Source organism: Panthera leo, chromosome D4 (genome assembly GCF_018350215.1).
Source record: "Panthera leo isolate Ple1 chromosome D4, P.leo_Ple1_pat1.1, whole genome shotgun sequence".
Classification (NCBI taxonomy): Eukaryota; Metazoa; Chordata; class Mammalia; order Carnivora; family Felidae; genus Panthera; species Panthera leo.
The window spans coordinates 45765331-45785198 of NC_056691.1; the positions used below are offsets into that span (position 1 = coordinate 45765331).

A 19868-nucleotide genomic window follows, 5' to 3' on the forward strand; every position below is an offset into this window, starting at 1 on the left:
CCCAGAATCTTACAGGATCGAGCACAGTTTAGGGACAGGCCAGTGTGGTGATAGGGTGGTGGGTTGAGAATCTACAGACAGGATTTATTCCATGAGTCTACCACTTACCCACTCTGAATCCTGGGTAAGTCCCATGACTTTTCTGGGCCTCAGTGATCATCAACACAGAAGAGAATTTGGGCCCTTCTGATTTGCTGATGTGCCTGCACAATGAGCATCACTAGGAGATCTCAAAGTCATGCAGTATCAGATGACAGAGACATCAAAGTCAAAATCAAGAGCTGTGACAAACCCAGGACGATCATGTCTATCAAATTCTTGTTTTTGAAGAAGCTCAAATATCCAATACAAGAAATCAAGATGAATAGGCAAATGCAGCCTAATTTTTTAAGCAGAAAACAGAGCTGGCAGGGAAAATACAGATACAATAAAAAAAGGTCTTAACCATTCAAAGTATACACCAGTATAATTTATTATCTCTTATTAGGTGCTAAATAAAATCAACAGAAAATATGACAACACAGGATTGCCATCTCAAGAAACTAAAACTCTATTTGAGGAGGAAGATGCAAATATATTAGGCATTCCATGAGTATTCTGACATTTAAACAAAGACCATGGGAGCAGAGTAATCTTAATTATTGCCATTTTTTTATGTCAAATGGACAATTGCAAAAGCACAAAATAAAATTTAAAAATGAAATGTAAACATTTATCTTGTTTGGGTTTCTAGCTGCACATTCTTATTCCATCCTTATGGAACAAGAATAATAACGTTCTTATTCTATTGTTTAGACATCACCTACAGATGTTAGGAGACATCTAAACTGGAGGGTACGTATGTGGCTTGTCATGCCCTGTGATCTTCACCCCTCTGAGTGCACTGCAGAGTCTGGCCTGAATCCACCATGCATGAGAGAGGTGACACCAGATGAAGAGATCTGTGCCTCGTATTGTCCAGGGCACTGTTTCGTTATATTGTAACGTTAAGCTATTTTAACTTGAATAACTGGATTTTCTCACCATGGAGTACACTATCAGATGTGGCTATGTGAGTAGCTAGTGTACCAGTAATCTTTTTAATATCAGTATCTGGTAAAGCCGGTAGGCCCTCTGTCAGAATAAAAACTTCAAAAAAAGTTTTTGAATCTATGGACCCCTTCTCACGTGAAATGCATAAAATACAGCATACTAGGTTACAAAGGAAACCAATTACATTGAAATATCTAAATACTAAAATGCACATATAGTATAGTCATACACGGGATTCTTAACATATTAAATAACAAGATCTAGCAGATGTCTTGTAACTAACGTTATGTCAAAGCTGGGTCACCCGTAGACAGTATTTCTAGATGTCAGCAACAACTGTAATGTAATATAAATTACTTGTAATTTTTAGCAGTGATAAAATCACAGGTCCTGCTAAAATACTACTGCAACTTGTCACCTCCACTCAAAATTGAAGGAAATGCTAAATTCCACTTAGTGGTTAGCACGAATAGAATGCAAACACATTTTTTTTTTTTGCATCCAAGTTCATGATCCCCTGAATTCTCTGTGGGTCACTTGTGATCCATGGACAACAGATTAGGAAGCTCTATATTCAGGTGAGGTCATAAAGGCTCAAGAGCTTTGGTGACTGAAGAGAACAAAAAAATGAATTCGTCGCATTCTTTAATTTCTTCTTCTCTTTGGAAGTAATTCCAAAACGATCTCTCCCCTGTCACTAAAAACATTCAGGTATGCTTACAAAATACTTCCACATATGTAAAGCTCATTTGATTCTCCCAATAGCCCTGTGAGGAAGGTACTAGATTAACATTAATAATCTCATTTAACAAATGTGGAAAGTGAGGTGGAGAGCTTTTAGAAGATGTGCCCATGTCACATGACCAGAAGTTAAGTGCTCAGCTGGGCCTCAAACACAGAGCTTCCCATATTAAAGTCTACACCTAGTCCATAACTCCTGTAAGGCACCTATAATGTTGGAGTCAGGGAAGACAAAAAAAGTGAAATGTTAAGAGTCTTCTATCCAGAGCAACCTACTTAACTTCGTTACCGCTAGACTGAGCAGGCCCTGGTAACTGGTAAGCAATGTTAGCTCATTTCTCCCTGTTAACTCTCACACACGACTGTGCATAAACTAGTGTCATTTTCTAGAATGCCACAGGTTCCAGCAATTATATCGGGTCCCTCTGACCCAAACAGAATGCAGAATTTGCTATAGTTCTTTTCCAGTTATCATGTTGTTTCTATTTTATTAGCCCTTTGATTCCAATGAGTTTTTTGGAAACATTTCTGATGACAAATTCTTTTGCTTTTTTTTTTTCTTTAAATGCTTTAAATTTCAGGCGACTTTCAATCTGTGTAGTCCTTGCTTTCCATTTCAGGCACAAAAAAGAGCGAAAGGCTTCCTATTTTCAAGTAACTTTAGAATACTCTTTTGTCAAATACCTCCCTTTCAAAATCCTTAGATTTGGATTTGGTGGTGTCCCAGAATGTTGTTCTCTATCACCTTCCTCTTAACCTCTTTCCCCATACACATAAAATTGCTTTCCTGGAATATAACTACTCTGTTCCAATGGGCCTCAAAAGAGGAACTGTGATGGAAAAAACCTTAAGCTTTAATTGCTTTTGCTATTTAAAAGTCATTTTTCCATTATGAAATTTGTTTTTTACAGTTTCATTTTCTTCTCATGTAAATTTGTCTAATTTTGTCCTTAACATTTATGCTTTGACCTTTGCACCCATCTTAACTCTGTGTGTGTGTGTGTGTGTGTGTGTGTGTGTGTGTGTATGTGTTTCTTTGCTATTCAAGTTCCTTCTATTTCTCTGCATTTTAATCCTGGTTTTGTCCAGCCTGCAAACTGACTTGGTTGCCTCTTTAGCCTTCTGCTTTTGCTCTTTCACTGTGTACCTACACAGGACTTCAAAAGCTGTAAAATGTTAGCCCTGAAAGGGGCCTTTGCTATTATCCTGCATAGCACTGTAGGGTCTTTAACCTCTACAAAATAAAAACTGCCGGCTGCCTCCTTTGCCATCAGAGAGAGCAGTGAAAGAGTTTGGGGGGAGGGGAGAAGGGAGGATAGTGATAAGGAGAAGGTTCAGGTCCAAGAAGTGCTAACCTGGATCTGGAAGGTGAGGCTGTATGTCTGCAACGCTAACATCTTCCTACAGGGAGTTCCCTTAAGTCCCCTAGAGGAGGTACAGTGACAGCAGACACTTAAAACTTTGTAGGCAGAGCTTTAAGATGGACCATGCTCAAGCGACTCTTAGGTAGCCCTGAAGTGTGCTCTCAGTTTACACATCAACAGCCCAGGCAACTTGTCTAAAGCCACGGTCAACACTAGGGATTCAGCACGGGAATACAGGCCCCTTCCTCTGCTATCCTCTGTCTGGGCTTGTACCCTTACTCCAGAACCAGCAAAGCACCACCTTCATCTTCTTCCTTGGCCTTGACTCTTTCTCTGGTGGGTTTAGTTACACGAACTCCTATCTCAACTCATGGCTTCATTGTGGCTTGCTCTGACAATTTCCCTTCAGTCCTCACTACTCCGACAGGCTTTATACCCACATAAAAGGTCAGGTGTGAGAACAAAGAAAAGGCAATTATTTATTTAATCTTCACAACTTATTGAGGAAGATGTAGTTATTTTCATTTCACAAAAGAGGAAACTGAGGTTCAAGAGGGTGCAGTAACTTGTCCAAGGCTGCATAGTCAGTGGTAAGATACCCGCCCTCGGTACTACCCTTGAACACACAGTGTGTATTAGAACTTTCACAGGCAAAGAAATGCTATCGTTTTATTCATTCCTTGTTTTAAAAAATATCTGAACAGCTACTGCAGGTTGGGTGTAAATCTGGATTCCAATTCCAGTGTCATGGTTCCAAAAACACACAACAAAAAAATTGTCTACATGATTCTTTTGGAAAGATCTCCAGAGAAAATTTCCAATCCGTTCTGAATTATCAGGCTCGGTATCTTAAAGACACTACCTGTTTCTTTGGGGCACAAACATTATTACCTATATCATCTATGTCTTTTGCCAGACTTGGGCACGAAAGACTTTGAGCTAGTTCTAAAAATCAAAGAAAAAGATGTGCAATAACTGAGGACAAAAGACTCCCAAACAGCTTGTTAGACGAGATCCCCAAATATTCTGCTCAATTACTGTGAAGTATAGTAAAGTAAGCAAGTATAGAGAGGTGGGAACAGGCAAAACTTAGGTTTGAGTCTGGGAGCCACACTATTTCCTAGCTGTTTGATCCGTTTAATCTTGCCAGGCCACAGTTTTCTTGTCTGTAAAACAGGACCAATCATGGTGCCAAGACTGTGAGGTTACTGCAAAGATCATCGGAGGTAATACAAACAACGCATGTGGTAAAGCACAGGCACACAGAAAATAATCAATAGAGTGATAATTATCATTATTATTGTTCTGGCGGTTAGGGGAGTTGGACACATTTTATTTTAGTATTTGCTTTTGAAAAAAGATCTTGACAAAGTCAAAACTCCAGAAATTTAGGACAATCATTCTGTGTTGGTTCTAGATAATATTTGGACAGGTGCTCTGAAATTACAAGTGGACAATAATAAATTCTGCTATTCCATTTATATTTTAATATTCCTAATATAAATCATGTTTTTAGGTTAGCGAGTACAACTGATACATAGTAATTTATCTATTATTCTGAAATATGCAGTTGTCTTATCATTTCTACTTCAATATATTTTGCAAAAGAAAATTTCGCTGACACTTATGATTAGTACAATGAACTCCACCTTCAGAAGGAAGATTTACTTTTCAAACAAATCTGCTTTTCAAATTATTCTTAATTGATACATAATTGGCTTTATGATTTCATTGGTTTATTTGTGAAAATGTGCTAATTAACTAAAGGAAACACAGAACATTAGCTTTTTCCAACTACTAAATACATTTATTTTGAAGGGAAACTAAATTTTGTTAAATCTTTTGATCATCTTTGTCATTTTGTATGACTTATTGCCATTTCTCCAGAATTTGAAAAACTATAGGCACCAAGAATAAAAATTATAATAAAAATTTAGTTTCTTTAAAAAAAATAAACCCAGTTTGTTAGTCTTTTGTTTTATATTTCTTTTCATATATTCTTTTGTCTATAAAGGTATTTTTAGTACCTTTGGCTGAAAAAACACAAATCACTGAAAGAAAATCTTTTGGTTAATCTATCTTAATATTTAACAAGATTAAGATGTCTTATTATATTTTCCCCTTTTATATGAATCTGGAAAACTTTTCAGACGTTAAAATATGATAAAATTTCAACTGTTTAATTATTAGGAGCACTAAGAATGTAACTTACCAGACAGACATCAGTCCAGGTACTAACGTGTAATTTTTTTACTTAGAACTATAATTCAAACTACTGTTTGTCACAACTAACAGTGAATATGCATATGGATAGTCATCTAAAAGGGATATTAATGTTACTCTTTTCATTAAAAAAAAAATCCTAATCCCCATTCCAAAAACAAAAATAAATAATGAAGCAACCTAGAATCTTTTCAGGTGTTAGCAAATATGCAGCAGTGTTCTATATTAAAATTAGACTGTAAGCTGTAAGTTGTTTGTTTTGTTTTTGATTTATTATAGTTCCACTCTTACCCATAAAAAGGAAATCAGTTTTGAGTTATGGCACAGAATATGAAAAGGAAATGTCAAGTGACAATATTACCGGTTAGTTACCTAAAAAGCCACTCTAGTTAAAAGCCAGTTAAATCCTAATTTTAAAAGACTTCATGCACTATAGGTAGATTTTACCACAGAGCTCTCACACTTTATTCCTTGAGCCTACTGTTTCTTATCTGAGACTTTTTTTTAAATTAACTTAATGAAGTGGAGATAACAGGTAAAAGGTCAGGTTTAAAGAAAGAAAAGAATTATTCCATGGGGTTATTCAATAATGATTTTATGACTTGAATTTCCACTTGGGTATGCGCTGTAAGTCAAAAATCTCAGGTGATTTTAGTAAGATCTTATCAGTTTGGCTTTTTTGGGGAATGAATCCTTTCCTACATTTGGACTCCAAAACAATTTCACCTCATATGTATAATAATATTGGTCTTACATGTTACATTTAGATTAATTACAAAAGCACACATACCACAAGTTTCTGGAGCAGGCCTTTCTGAGCTGATTTGTTAAAAATCTTCTTTAATACATATCCAATTTACTAACAGGGCCAAAGTTCACCCGAAATTTGACAGAGCTAATTGAAGACATCGGTTGTCGGATGGCACTGGTTTTTAGGCAAAGTTCTTTTCCTTCTCTGCTCCCCTTCTCAAAACTGAGATTACTTCTAAGCAAAAAAAAACACAAAAAACAAAAAACAAAAAACCAACCCTAAATTTACAATACACGGAAGTAAATCCAGCGGGGCATTACCTCTGATACAGACGTGCTGGCGTAGTGGAAGAACTTTTACATGACCAACCCGATGCCATCTTGGTCACTTTAAAGTTTACCATTTTGGTACTTTTTGCCTATTCCAAATTGTAGAAGCTGAAGAAAAGGACACTGACACGCTGACACAGACACACACAGACACACAGACACACACACACACACACACACACACACACACACACAAACCCGAGAATACAATGCAAACTATAACTAATTCAAAATAAGTGAAAAACCTAAAAGCATTCTTGAGCCATAGTCTCCTACGTGCTACCCAACCCGGAGGACTTCTAATCAAGTCATAGTCTCTTTTTTTTTTTTTTCCCAATTAGGTTGAAAGCAGTTTGAATAAGGCTACTGCCTCTACACAAATGGCACTAATTTTCCCATTTGGGTATAAGTCTTTTAACTTCAGCTGTTATGCCCCTGGCAAGGAAGTGGAACTGAAATGGACAAGACTAAAAGATTTCCTGGGTTTGATTTGCTGTGGATCAAGCAGTCGGCTTTGCAAATGGCAGAGACAACAACTCTTCTCTGCCACTGCTAACTCTCAGAAATCGATGTAAAAGGGCTGGGGAAACAGACTGTCAGAATTTCTCTTCTGGTTCTGAATTCAGGTGGACATAGGTTTCTGAGCAGAACTATGATCAACTCATGTAGCTTCTTTTATTAACTTTCTCCTCACAGTCTTTCCTCCCGCAGTACCCAATCCGTGGTCAGAGGCAGCACAGATACAGAAATGGAAACTGGGCCACAAACTACTTAGCATACATGCCCCCCAGGCCAATAAAAATTGCATTTTCCCTTTGCTAAAAGTATAATTTGTAATTAATTCTTATTTTACTCAAAGGATAGTGCTATTTGTAATGTTAAAAATAACCTCTCAGAAGGAGCAGTTCTCTTAAAATGAAAATTACTTCTTTAATTAACGTTTATAATATATTTAGTTTGTAAATTGTCTCAAATGTTGAATAGCTTGAATGTTGATAGGTAGACAATATAGAGTAGTCTGTATATTTGATAAAGCCAAGATTATAGATTCTCAAATGAGATTTATTTTTTTCTGATGTCTGCTGTATTAAAACACGGAATAACTACATATTAGCTAAAAAGTCAATTACGCAATAAAGTAGAAAATGCTAGGGAATCTGATTAACGTGGATAAATTTTGATCCTAAACTCTTCTTTTTCACTCTTTCACTGTTGCAAAACAACATACATATATACCATAATCATGCGTGGATTTTTTTCACTTCATCTCAATCTTATCCAAAATTATTTTGATAATTTTCTGGACCCCACTGCTTATATAAGATGTGGGGGAAAAAAGTCTCAATAATCATTATCAAAGCATTAGGGCACTTATATTTTGCCAATGAAATATATGATTTACTTTCTATACTACTTATGTGTTTAAAGAGAGGACACAGTTTAAAAGTCCTCAGTGAAAACACATTTCACAATACAAAGATCAAATTTCATTGTTTCTTATTATTTAAGACTGGCCTACTCTAAATTCATAAACTTTTTTTTTTCTAGTCTACAGAAATACATCTGAACAGAAAATAAACGCTTGCTCTTACACAAATTTCTGAAATACTTGGGAGATTACTATTAAGGAAACAGTCTGTTAAATACATCAAGAAACTGTTAAAACATAATTATTGATTCTTTGTTAATTTACTTTATGATTTCAAAGAATAGGAAAAGAACTATCAAAAACAGTCTCCCAGAATCATACCCTTATATGTATTCTAAAATGTCCTCAAAAAGGCATTTTTATTTGAAAGTAGATTTCCATCCTTGAAATGTTAATAATCAGGGATTTAATCTATTGCTTTTTTACAATTTAAGTTTGTTAAGAGACCCTATGGTGTTTATATGCTAAAACCACCAAATTCATCAAGTGAAGAAAAACTGTGGCAACTCTATGAAAAATTTAAGGATACCTGTCACTAAATGTGCCAAGCAAAAGACATCTTACCAACCTTTGTATTATCCCATATAGGTACCAACAAAATTTAACTATAACTTCAATTTTAAGACAAACCAAAATAAATATGTATTTTTTTAATCTGAGAAAAAATGATATGCAAGAAAATTCTTCTATTTGATCCACTTTAATACTGCTCACTTGAGTATTTGAGACTTACAAGTATGCATTCTCCTTAAAATTCTAACAGTACAATACATAATTTTATGCTACCTTTTTATTTTATCCCCTCAAGCATTTTTATAGCCTCTAGAATAGCTGTCTAGTTATTACATTGTACAAAAATGATATTCTTAACTTTTTTCCACTTGCATTTTCAAAAACTATGCCCAAATATGAAGTATAAAACCTCCCTTCTTAATCCATTTAAAATTTCAAAAAGAGAACAGTCAATGTTATCAGTTAAGAGCTTTGTCTCTGATACGTGCTTTTCAGGACTATAAAATTTCACCCAGAGAATAAGTCTGTATCTTTTAAAGGGCCTTCTGACTTTTCCCCACATCTGCCAATTACCGAAGAAATATCCACATGTAAAGTCCTAATATGACATAAATAAAAAAATAAACATCATCATAAGCTGACAATTCCATAAAGTCTGAGAATTCTATTGGATTAACGCAAATGAACATTTTTCATTTGGAGGCCTAAAATTCAACTTAAGAGGTTTTTTACATCCCAAGCTCGATTTTCATGAGGCTCTGTCACAGGTTAAGAAAAAAAGGAGGGGGGCAGGCTACAGTTCTTATGAGTGGGCTTAACCCAGTTATATTTTCATTTATTCCTTAAAATGCCTTCACTGAAGGATTAACATCTGCAAACAATGAAAAGTAATCAATATTAGCCTTGAAAAATGACTTAAAAGTCACTCCCTCCCTCAAACACAAAACTCCACAACAAACAAACCTAAATTTGGCTGTCCATTTTAAATCCTTTTTTTTTTTTAACCAATTCAAGTAAAAGGTCTTTAAAACAAAGTATAAAATAGAAGATTGTTTACATTTCTGCCCGTGAGAGACACATTTTAATGCAGAGGTAATAAACTCCAGGGCAAAAAGGAGGATCATTTTCCTCATTTCACTTCAAAGCTGCCATGATTTCAGTGAAGGAAGCAAAAAGGCCCAATTCGAGAGTCCCGGGGCGGTGAGGGGTGTCGGGCCCCAGCCTCAGCTCCAAACCAAGCGTAGGTCTTGAGCTGTCATTTCCAGTCCTAACACCACTTGCACCAGAACAAAACGGTCCCGCAAGAAGCCTATACAGGGGTCGCTTATGCTTAACTTTTCCTTAACTTCTCCCCTGCCAACGCGGCGCTAGGTGAACACTTCTGTTGTGTGTTTCACGACTGCCATTGTCTCGCTGCAGGATGGGAGGCTCTTTTAAGTGAAACGCTGTTGGAAAAACCAGGATTTTACGGAGCATCATTTCCCACCTGTATACGGCGCAAATAAACTCTAATTCTACCAGGTGGGGATTTAAAAGTCGCCTGACTTCTCCCTCGAAGAGGGGAGAGAGCAGAGAAGTTGCAAAGTGAGAGGCATTTTAACTCGGGAACGGGCTCTCATCAAACATCGCTGGTTGAAAGCGCTCGCCCTCAACGCGCTCCCGGACACACACAGTTCCTCCTTCGCCGTTTAGAGGAAGAGAGCGGACCTGCGACTTCCGAGGTCAGGCTAGGGAAACAACCTATTTGGGCAGGAGGTGGAGAAGGTTCTGCGCAGAGCCAGGGCCGCCGTGGCTCGGGATGCGCCAGACCTGGCCGCAGCATCCACGCCCGGGGGCCCGCGGCGAAGTCTGCCGAGCGCCGGGCCCCGAGGCCCCCCTCTTAACTCGGCGAGGGACGCGCCCCCGCCCTGCTGCCTGCGCTTTCCTCGCTTACCGGCCGGTCTACGCGGAGGGCGGAGGCGCCGCCCACCCTCCGGCCCCGGCCGCCCCCCGGCCGCCCCCCGGCCGCCGCCTCACCGTTGGGGTCCGCGCGGGCGCCGCGGCCGGGGACGCGCGCCTTTCTCCTCCCGGCGCCGGACGTGGAACCTGCGCGCCCGGGCCGCGCCCCAAGTTGTGCGCAGGTCGAAGCAGCTCTCGGAGCTCCTCCGGGGAGGCGCTCCCCGCCCCCAAGCCCGGGCCCCGGGCGAGCGCGGGCGGGAGTGGACAACCCCGCACCTCAGTCTCCTCCGCACCTCCGCCGCGCCCATCCACACCTGCCGCCGCGGGGCCGCGGCGGTCGCGGCTCCTCCCTGTCTCCGCCCCTCGCCCGCTCCCCCCTCCCCTCTCCGCTGCCTCCGCCGCAGCCGCCGCCGCCGCCGCGGGGAAAAAGGGGGAGGAAAGAGGCTCCCCGACCCGGGAGCGCGAGCGGAGGCGCTGCGCCTTCTCCTCCGGGCTGGGGCGGGACTCAGGTCTCTCCACTGCAGCGCGCCTCCTGAGCGCCAGAATTTGGTGGGGGAAGCGGCAGTCACGGCAGCCTCTGTGGCCACCGCAGCCTTTGGCGGGCGGGAGCGTCTCGCATAGAGTCTAAGCTAAGGCGGAGAGAGGGTCCCACCTGCGTGAGCCGTAGACTCCCCCATGCACTCTCGGAATCCAAACTTAGCAAACTGCACAACGGAAGTGCCTCCTAGGTCGGACCCTTGCATTTGGAGGGGGGCTTCTAAAATCGTGCCCGGTAGCGTGGGCCCCGCGGTTTAACTGGCTTTAGAGCGAGGTAGGGGGTCCTTCCATCTGGGGTGACCGCGCCGGCATTCGCAACCCTGTGGGTGCTTCGAGGCCTTTCTCAGATGCCATCTCCACCACGAATTTTTTCCAGGTGCTCACCCGCGGCCCAGATTTGATTTCGCCCTGTTTTGGAGAGCCAGGGCTCTCTGAACCTTTCTACCGGCCCCTCCTTTGGATGGGAGCGCTTTGTGAAATGCGGTGGGCCATCTCTAAACACGTTAGTTTTTGTTTTTTGTTTTGTTTTTTTTTTTTTCTGTGTGGACTCCTGTTCAGTACGAGCAGAGAGATGTATGCATTCCTAATCCTTTCCACTTGGGTTTAAATTCTTTGAAGGCAGAGGCTACAATAAGTTGCTCGTCTCTGAAGTTTTCAAGTAAATACTGAAAGGTACTTGGCAGGGTGGTCGCACCACGTGACCTAGCCAGAAATTCTGGCGGTCCTCCTTATCTGTATCCTCCGAGAGCCCAGCGTGGCGCCTTGCACCTGGGTGGCGGGGTGTGGGTGCGGGTAGAGGGTAGTTGTGTTTCGGTGTGGGAATGTATTTGGTTTTGGCCAAGGTCGGTCTAACTACCGCAAGGAAAAATTCCACGGGGGGTGAGGGGGGCGTGGCGTAGCAAAATTCATAGTGGTATTTATTGATGGTGGAATATGTCTCTATGTAAAAAATCATTCATTCAAGCACAATGAAAAATATTCATCAGATGCTTCCCAATGAGTTGGTATTTCCTAAAGGCTCCTTTTCTTAGGCTCCTTTTCTTCTACCTATATAAATCCAATGCAGTTGGTGTATTACGTAAATTATATTTGCATGAGTATTTGAGAGAAGGACTGTATGAAAGATTCAAGTTTTACATTTCCTGTATAAAATACAGTTGAATGAAATGTTTATGTACGACTTATCATTTCCTACACTTAAGTGTATGTTTTGAGTTATGAAGTCAGTCGTATTTAATGATTACTACTGTTATGTAAACAGAGTCATAGAAAGTCACGTACGCTTCAGCTTAAAACAGGTTGAATTAAAGAACTCTCTTTTAAAGAACTGAGAAATCTTAAGCCAGCTTGACTATCTTGACCAGGAAATAAGCAACAAAAATTAACAAGGTTATTGCTATTAAAATATTCCTGATACTTTTGAAAAATGAGTTTTCAAAATGTTTAGTCCCAGTGTAAAGGAAAAAGAAAGTATTTTACAAATCATGAAAAATGTGCCATATGATGTAAAGACTATGAAACTTAGAGCTAAGTGTTCTTAAATATACATATAAAATATGTAGATATATTTATAAATATATGTATGGTTAGCAAAACCCGTTTGAAGAAAACTCAAAAAAGCTTTTGGCATTCTTTGAAGTGAAAAAATACTACTCTAACTTTATCATGGAAAATATAGTATTATTAAACTCAAATAGCTGTTTTAAACAAAATATGTAAGAAGAAAAAAAAAGATTTCATAACAAATGAGTTCCATTACACAAGACTGTGTCCAAAGTCCAATAGGAAAGATATTGAATATGCAAGCATAAGCATTTTGTTTGTGGAAAACATTTTTCAACTTTTATACAGAAGTCCAGAATAATGGTATAGAAAAGATTATACAATTGCTTAACCAAAATTATATATTATAATGAATAGAAAAGAGCCAACAGAGGGATAATTCACCGCAAACAGTAAATATCAATCCAAACAAAAACTATTTTAAGCCCATAGAAAGAGAAAGAATTATCTTTTAGACTTTGATTTGAGACAAACAAGCTGTTTGCCCCAAGACAAATACACATAATATCACACAGTAAACCCAGAGTTAATAGAACATAGCCATAAATGGCCCACACGGCAAAACACGTAAACATCTTCAATTTTATACCAAAAGGGCTGGCCCAGGGTACATCACATAAAACATTTTGTTCACAGTTTACTCCATAATAATTACAGCATTGTCTGAAATTTGGGAATTGCCACTTTAATGTTTACCTGCAAGGGAAAGATGAACTGTGATTTAGTTTCTAGCTGTATCTAAAGATGAGCACCAAGGCCGTATTTTCACCCACCATGTAAATAATCTCTAAATATATTACTTACAAAAGTTAATTTATTGTTTCAGTTATTAATAATTTTTGTATTTAAAACTGTTCTGTGTTACTTATCACATCTTTCCAAATCTGTTGACTATCAGGGACTTTCAGAAGAGGGTGGAATAGAATCTTTACCTCATTTAAGGTTTTTTAAAAGTTAACACAAAGTTATCCATGCCCATAAGTATATTTCACACACACCTACCCCTCACCTCCTCACACAAATCAAGTATAGGACATATGGGAGTAGAAGAATTAAGATATCTTTTAAAAATATTTTTTTACAATAATTATGAAACACATCATTAACAGAAAGTCTACAAAATGTACTTTCTATTCCATTTTTAATTAATTTATTTAGGAAAAAATCTCCCCTATAAGCAAACCCAAATTCTAGTGATTACTATTGGTATTATTTTTGAACATTGACACGGTACAAGAATCATGGGGAAAGAATTTTCTTTTAGAGGCCTCTCTGTCAACCTTTAAAAGTTTTAAAAGGAAGTTAGCAGATAATTTCAGTTGAAGTGGTTCACCCGTCTGACAACAATGACAAAGCTTTTAATGTTTTCTTTTTACTGAAGAAAAATCTTTCTCAAAAGACAACAGAGGCGCCTAGATGGGTCAGTGGGTTAAGCCTCCAACTCTTGATTTCGGCTCATGTCATGATTTCGCAGTTCGTGGATATAGCCTAGCGCAGGGCTTCAGGCTGAGAGCGAGAGCGCAGAGCCTGCTTGGGATTCTCTCTGTCCCTCTCTCTCCCTTCCCCCTCTCAAAATAAATAAACTTTTTTTTTTTTTAAAGACAACAGAACAGAGGCTCCTCGGTGGCTCAGTTGGTTAAGTGTCCGACTTCAGCTCAGGTCATGATCTCACGGTTCGTGGGTTCGAGCCCCGTGTCAGGCTGTGTGCTGACAGCTTGGAGCCTGGAGCCTGCCTGGGATTCTATGTCTCCCTCTCTCTCTGCCCCTCCCCTGCTCGCTCTCTCTCAAAAATAAATAAAAACATTAAAAAATATTTTTTAAAAAAGACAACAGAGTAGATATCTATACAAAATATTCATGTTGGTTGAAACTAAATGGTGAGAGGGACACCTGGGTGGCTCAGTCAGTTAAGCATCTGACTTCAGCTCAGGTCATGATCTCACGTTCATGGGTTTGAGCCCCACCTCAAGCTCTCTGCTATCAGCTCAGAGTCTGGAGCCAGCTTCAGATTCTGTGTCTCCCTCTCTCTCTGCCCCTCGCTGACTCCTGCTCTGTCTCTCAAAAATAAATAAACATAAAAAAATTTTTAAAAACCTAAATGGTGGGTATACAGACCTCTGACGTTTTGAAATGTTTCATAATTAAGAATAAAAATGGAAATAAATAAGAAAATATAATATTGAAGTAATTTAAAAATTACTTGTGATTTTCCATTTGTCCTTACACAATTTTTAACCCTTTAGTTATCTTTCATTGGTAGACATTTTTTGCTGGCTGTAATCTCATGCCTGCTGTTTTCTGAATAAGAGTTCTAACTGTGGAGAGAGGTGGGAAAGAATCGTTTTCGTGCATGTAGAAAGTAGAAAGTGAATATTTTTAAAAGAAACAATGCCACGCTTTTTAAAGTAAATTTTGTAGTTAAAATAGGAGCAAGCTGAAAATGTTTTGTGACATTATATCTTTTGTTCCATGTTGAGTATGGAATGTTATTTTGCATGGTGGCATTAGTCTCTCTAAACAAGTAATCAAAAGACATACTTCATTTTACCTAATTTCTATAAAGTAGAAACAGTGAAAGAAATATTTATATTATTGAAAGAAGCTGAATATGAAAAAAGCCATGTCCAATTTCATTCTTTATATGGTGTTTTATGAGAATATTTATAGAAAGACATGGTTTTCATTCCCTTAAACACCAAATGACATATTCTTGGCTTGTATAATTGTCATTAGGTATACATGCAATTTTTAAATGCTAAATCAGTGTTCATAAATTTTTAGCATTGCCTGTTCGACCTCCATTTTAGGAACTGTCATGAAACTTCTTTTCATTGAAAATGCAATCAATGACACCAGCAGCTAAAAAAAAAATTTCATGAGTTGCTAACACATAGAAAGTTAATCTTTGGCTCGGAAATAAATCTTTCCGATCAGTGGCCTTATTCATCTTCGACTCGGCCATATTTTGAAGAATCAAAAGATGGCAGTGGTCTGTATAAGGAAGAACAGTGGCTCTCCAACCCACACGTGGATGATACGGGTGTATCTGTGGGCTTGGCATCAATTATCAGGTTTTGACAGCCTAATTCTCAGTACTTGCTAACTCCGATTCCGTCTCTTGCTCCTCTCTTGAAAGCAAGCGAAAACAACGTTTTTAAAGGGATAATCTTAAATTTGCTCTAACTTAAAAAGATAAGCCATTCACAGACATGAATTGTAATCCACCTGAGATCTTACAGAGACACGCCAACATGGTAAGTGCCACCAAAGTAGATAGAGAACTATATGTAATGCAAAACTCAGATCACGGAATCTTCTTCTAAGGAAAAAAGTCAATTGACTCTCTTACCGAACGCCCCGGTGATATCTTCCTCTTCCAGTAGGTTTAGGCTCTGAGTGGTGAGATGAAGTAGCTCTAGGATATATGAGCAAACAGTGGGAGGAGCTGTTCTGAAGTGCTCTGCGGTAGCGGTGTATATGGACCCACTTCTAGAGTCTTACTACTCAGTTCATTCCCCAGACTGACAGTATCAGCGTCATCTGGAAATTTGTTAGAAATGCAGGATCCTGGATCCTACCCCAGGTCTTCTGAATCAGAATCTGCGTTTTAAGAAGATACCAGTTGATGTGGGTGTGTACTAACATTTGGGAAACACTTTAGCATGAGCATTAGAGAAATGCATGGTTGACATAAACATTTCCTGTTCTGTGGTTTGGGTCTCCTGGCTTTTCTTGCTGGAGAAAAGGCAGAAATCTTCAGGTCACTAACACTCCTGAAATTTTTGTTAAGGTCTCAAATAGGAAGCATGACTCTCAGGGTGAGGATTTTAGAAGAACATTTAAAAAGTGGGCCACTGGAATCGTAGATTAATAGAGACACGGGGTACCTTGAGAAATCATGTTTTTTGCCCTTCTTCATTCTGGGCAATTTTCTTTTCTTTTCTTTTTTTTTTCAATATCTTTAACACCACATCAAAGCCTCCTAGTGGGGTCAGTAGGTGAGTGTCAGAGGCTGAGAAACCTACTGAATATAAAATGTGACTGTAGATTTCAATTTTTCCAAAAAGAGAGTTCTTAGTGTTCATCAAATTCACAGAGGGTCTGCCCTTAACCGTTTAAGAACGACTGATATATCATACCCTCCTCTAAATCCTATTTCATTGGGTTTTTCCTCTGATGTCGTTTTTTTTTTTTTAATATCACTTGAAAACATTGCCTATTTGAATTTACCTTTCATTCTTTCTGTTTAATTATCTGTAGCATATTGTCAGTACCCTTAAAAAACCTTAGGACTAGTGCTTTGCCTTTCCATCAGCCCTTATTCTAGACAAGGTATTTTCAGTTGTGAAACTATTTCTAAAGTGGAAGAAATACTTAAGAATCATCTTAAACTAGCTAACACTTCTGGAAATCCTGTCTCTGAATTTGTGTGTCTCTCCCAAGAGTGACAGGGCAATCATCAAAGAGTTCTGAGTATACCCTAAATTCTAGCCATCCTTTCCTTATTTAATAAAGAGAATTGGGGGCATCTGGGTGGCTCAGTCGGTTAAGCATCTGACTCTTGATTTCAGCTCAGGTCATGATCTCACTGTTCATGGGATCAAGCCCCGTATCAAGCTCTGCTCTGGCAGCTGGGAGCCTGCTTGGGAGTCTCTTTTTTCCTCTCTGCCCCTCCCCAGCTCACACAAAGGCTCTCTCTCTTTCTCTCAGAATACATAAATAAACATTAAAAAAAAAACAAACTGGACTAATTCCTACAAGGAATGTATTTATTAGAAAAGAAGAAAGAAGTGAAGGAATAATGGACTCTGTTTCGAACCATTTTGAAAAACTTAAGTAACTTTTCTCTCCATTGGGAAAAGAAGGCACAGTACATTCTATCTGAAGTAAGGACTACTGTCATCAGCTTAGCATTATTGGAATTATTTTAGGGTAGTAAATATTATATTTTAGTCTTCCCCTTATTCAGGCGCTCTAAGTGGGTGCAGTAGAAGTGTATTTAGGCTTCAGAATGAAAAGAATCTCCCGTTTTACTCCTCACTCTGCCTCTTACTGTGGATAAATGCCCAACAGCTTTGTTCCTCAGTTTGCACCCCAGTGAAAATGATGAAACTACTGTAATATCTACCTCATATAGTATTTATAAAAATTAAACAAAATAATACATGTGAATTAATTAGCAGAGTGGAGGGTATACCACCTTTCTTTATTAGAGAGAGAGAACAATAAGTAAAATAGAATGTTCTATTTCCCTTACATTGGTCTATAATGGTGGGGCTGCACACCTACTGTGTTAGGTGCTATGTAGAATGCATCAAAGACATTCAGATGTCTTTGGGCTGTTGGTTTTAAGGCTGAGAAAGCCAGCAATGTTTGGAACCACATCAAGGATTCCAACCCATTCCCATTCCCCATCCACTAAATAACTAGTTAATAAAGGCCATGCCAGTATGCATGTTGGATGCAAGAAAAAACAAGTCCACAGCCAGGGAAACCTGGCACATTCCTTAAATCCCTGTCCAGCCATGGCAAGAGAGCTAGGATCTAAGCAGATACCAATTAAGACCAAAATCATTAGTGTATACGTGTGTTAAAGAAAACAAAATGCAATTACCTTTATGGCCACTACTCACCCTCCATGAAACTATCTGAAATGAGAGCTAGCTGTCTTCAGGGAGACATGTTGGCATACCCAATGTCCTGAGGTAGGAGGAATTTATGTTGTTAGGATATATCTTAAATTTTTTTTAATGTTTATTTATTTATTTGAGAAAGAGAGAGAGCACGCACACATAAGAGAGAGAGAATGAGAATCCCAAGCAGGCTCTGCAGTGTTAGCACAGAGCCTGATGCGGGGCTCGAAGCTACAAACTGTGAGATCGTGACCTGAGCCGAAATCAAGAGTCAGATGTTAACCAACTGAGCCACCCAGGTGCCCCTTAAATGGTTTTAATTGAGGATGTTTGAGAGGGTCTTCCCCCCTACCCCGTTGGCTATTTTATAAATCTCTAGTACCTGACATTCGCATGAACATATTCTTACAGTGAGACCTTCTCACCAGGGAAGCTTTCCCAGATATGGTCTTAACCTCTGTTCTTTTCTGTTCAGTTGCTTGGTCTTCTGTTTTCCCACAGTTAAAAAATAAAACAAAACAACTCGGTAATATGATTTGCACCACATCTCCTCGGCTAGCCTTTCAGGAACAAGCAGTGTGCATTATTTGTCTTTGTTTTGCCAGCCTGGCCCATTTCCAAACACATGGCAGGTGCCCTATAAATGCAAGAATGAATACCCTGACCCAGCATTTCCCATTTCTAAAACTTGGTATCCCGCATTAGGAGTTTCATGAAAAAATTGAGAGAAAGAGAGAGAGGCCAAAAGAGAGAGAGACAGGCAGAGAGAGAGAGAGAGAGAGAGAGGAAGACAGTCAATTAAATTTGAGAAACCTTGAGTTTTGAAAAGTTAAGCTTTTTTTTTTTTTTTTTAATACATAACTTCTCAGAGCCTTTAATATTCTAACATGCATTGTATTTCCCAAACATTTTTGGCCACCAAACCCACTTTCACTCTTCCGGAATTTAGCAGGGCACAGTTTGCAAAACTGAGCTCTAATCCAAACAAAAGCAATTCACCCATTCAGCAATGGTTCTTGAATGCTTTCTAAATTACAGTACGTAATACCCTTTCGTCAAAACACCAAAAGATTCCCAAGTACCAGATTTTCAACGACATCTAATACAATGGAATCCCAACACAATGAAGCGATGCAGACACCAGCCGTGGAGTACGTTGTAACAGGATTTCACCTGGGTTGGATATGAATCTGACTGGTGCGATTTTACCCAAAATAAGCCAGCCCAAAGGGCAAAAGAAAGAAAACGTCCAGCACGATATTTTTGTCAGACAATGGTGTCAGCACAGCAAACACCGTAATCATGGTCCTGATTCTAGACGTGTACCATGTACTCGTCAAAGAGCTTTCACTCACCATCCTGGGAAGACAGAATTGGTGGAACGCACATGAGAAAGGTGGTCGCATGGAACAAGTCCCTGCAGGTGGTGATCCGCCGATGCCATCTTTTCCTCCTCTTGCTCCTCCATCTTTCCTACGTAGCCCTCCTACCTTCCCTCGGTTGGTTTTCATGTCTCCCCCACTCTACTCTCTTCCGCTCCTCAGAATACGGCATGTTCCCCGCCTTCTGTTGCATCAGGGCTGCCGGATTTTGTGAAATCAACACATAGACGATCGCTTTCATCGAAGGTATTATTAAAAATATATCCCGACTAGTCTAACATGAGCACCAGCCAACCAGGGCTGAAGGTGGCCAGAGCTCTGGAGGCTAGAAAGCTCCCCCATCTGTCGGGACTTACCCCACTAATTGCTGAATGAAGGGACGGGAAGATGTCCCCAGGAAAGAGGCCAGGGATGCAGAAGGGGCATGGGATGG

The 19868-nt window shown here is 39.4% G+C and overlaps 1 long non-coding RNA gene across 2 annotated transcripts; it reads right to left on the minus strand.

Moving 5' to 3' along the window:
- Nucleotides 1-672: 672 nt before the first annotated feature.
- LOC122204972 lies at nucleotides 673-10410 on the minus strand. Of its 2 annotated transcripts, none has more exons than XR_006195859.1 (3): nucleotides 10316-10410; nucleotides 6151-6345; nucleotides 673-1980 (listed from the first exon to the last, which is right to left on the minus strand). It is a non-coding gene; the product is annotated as an uncharacterized LOC122204972 (long non-coding RNA). The 2 variants fall into 2 exon arrangements; XR_006195860.1 differs by lacking the exon at nucleotides 673-1980 and adding an exon at nucleotides 4452-4574.
- Nucleotides 10411-19868: the final 9458 nt, after the last annotated feature.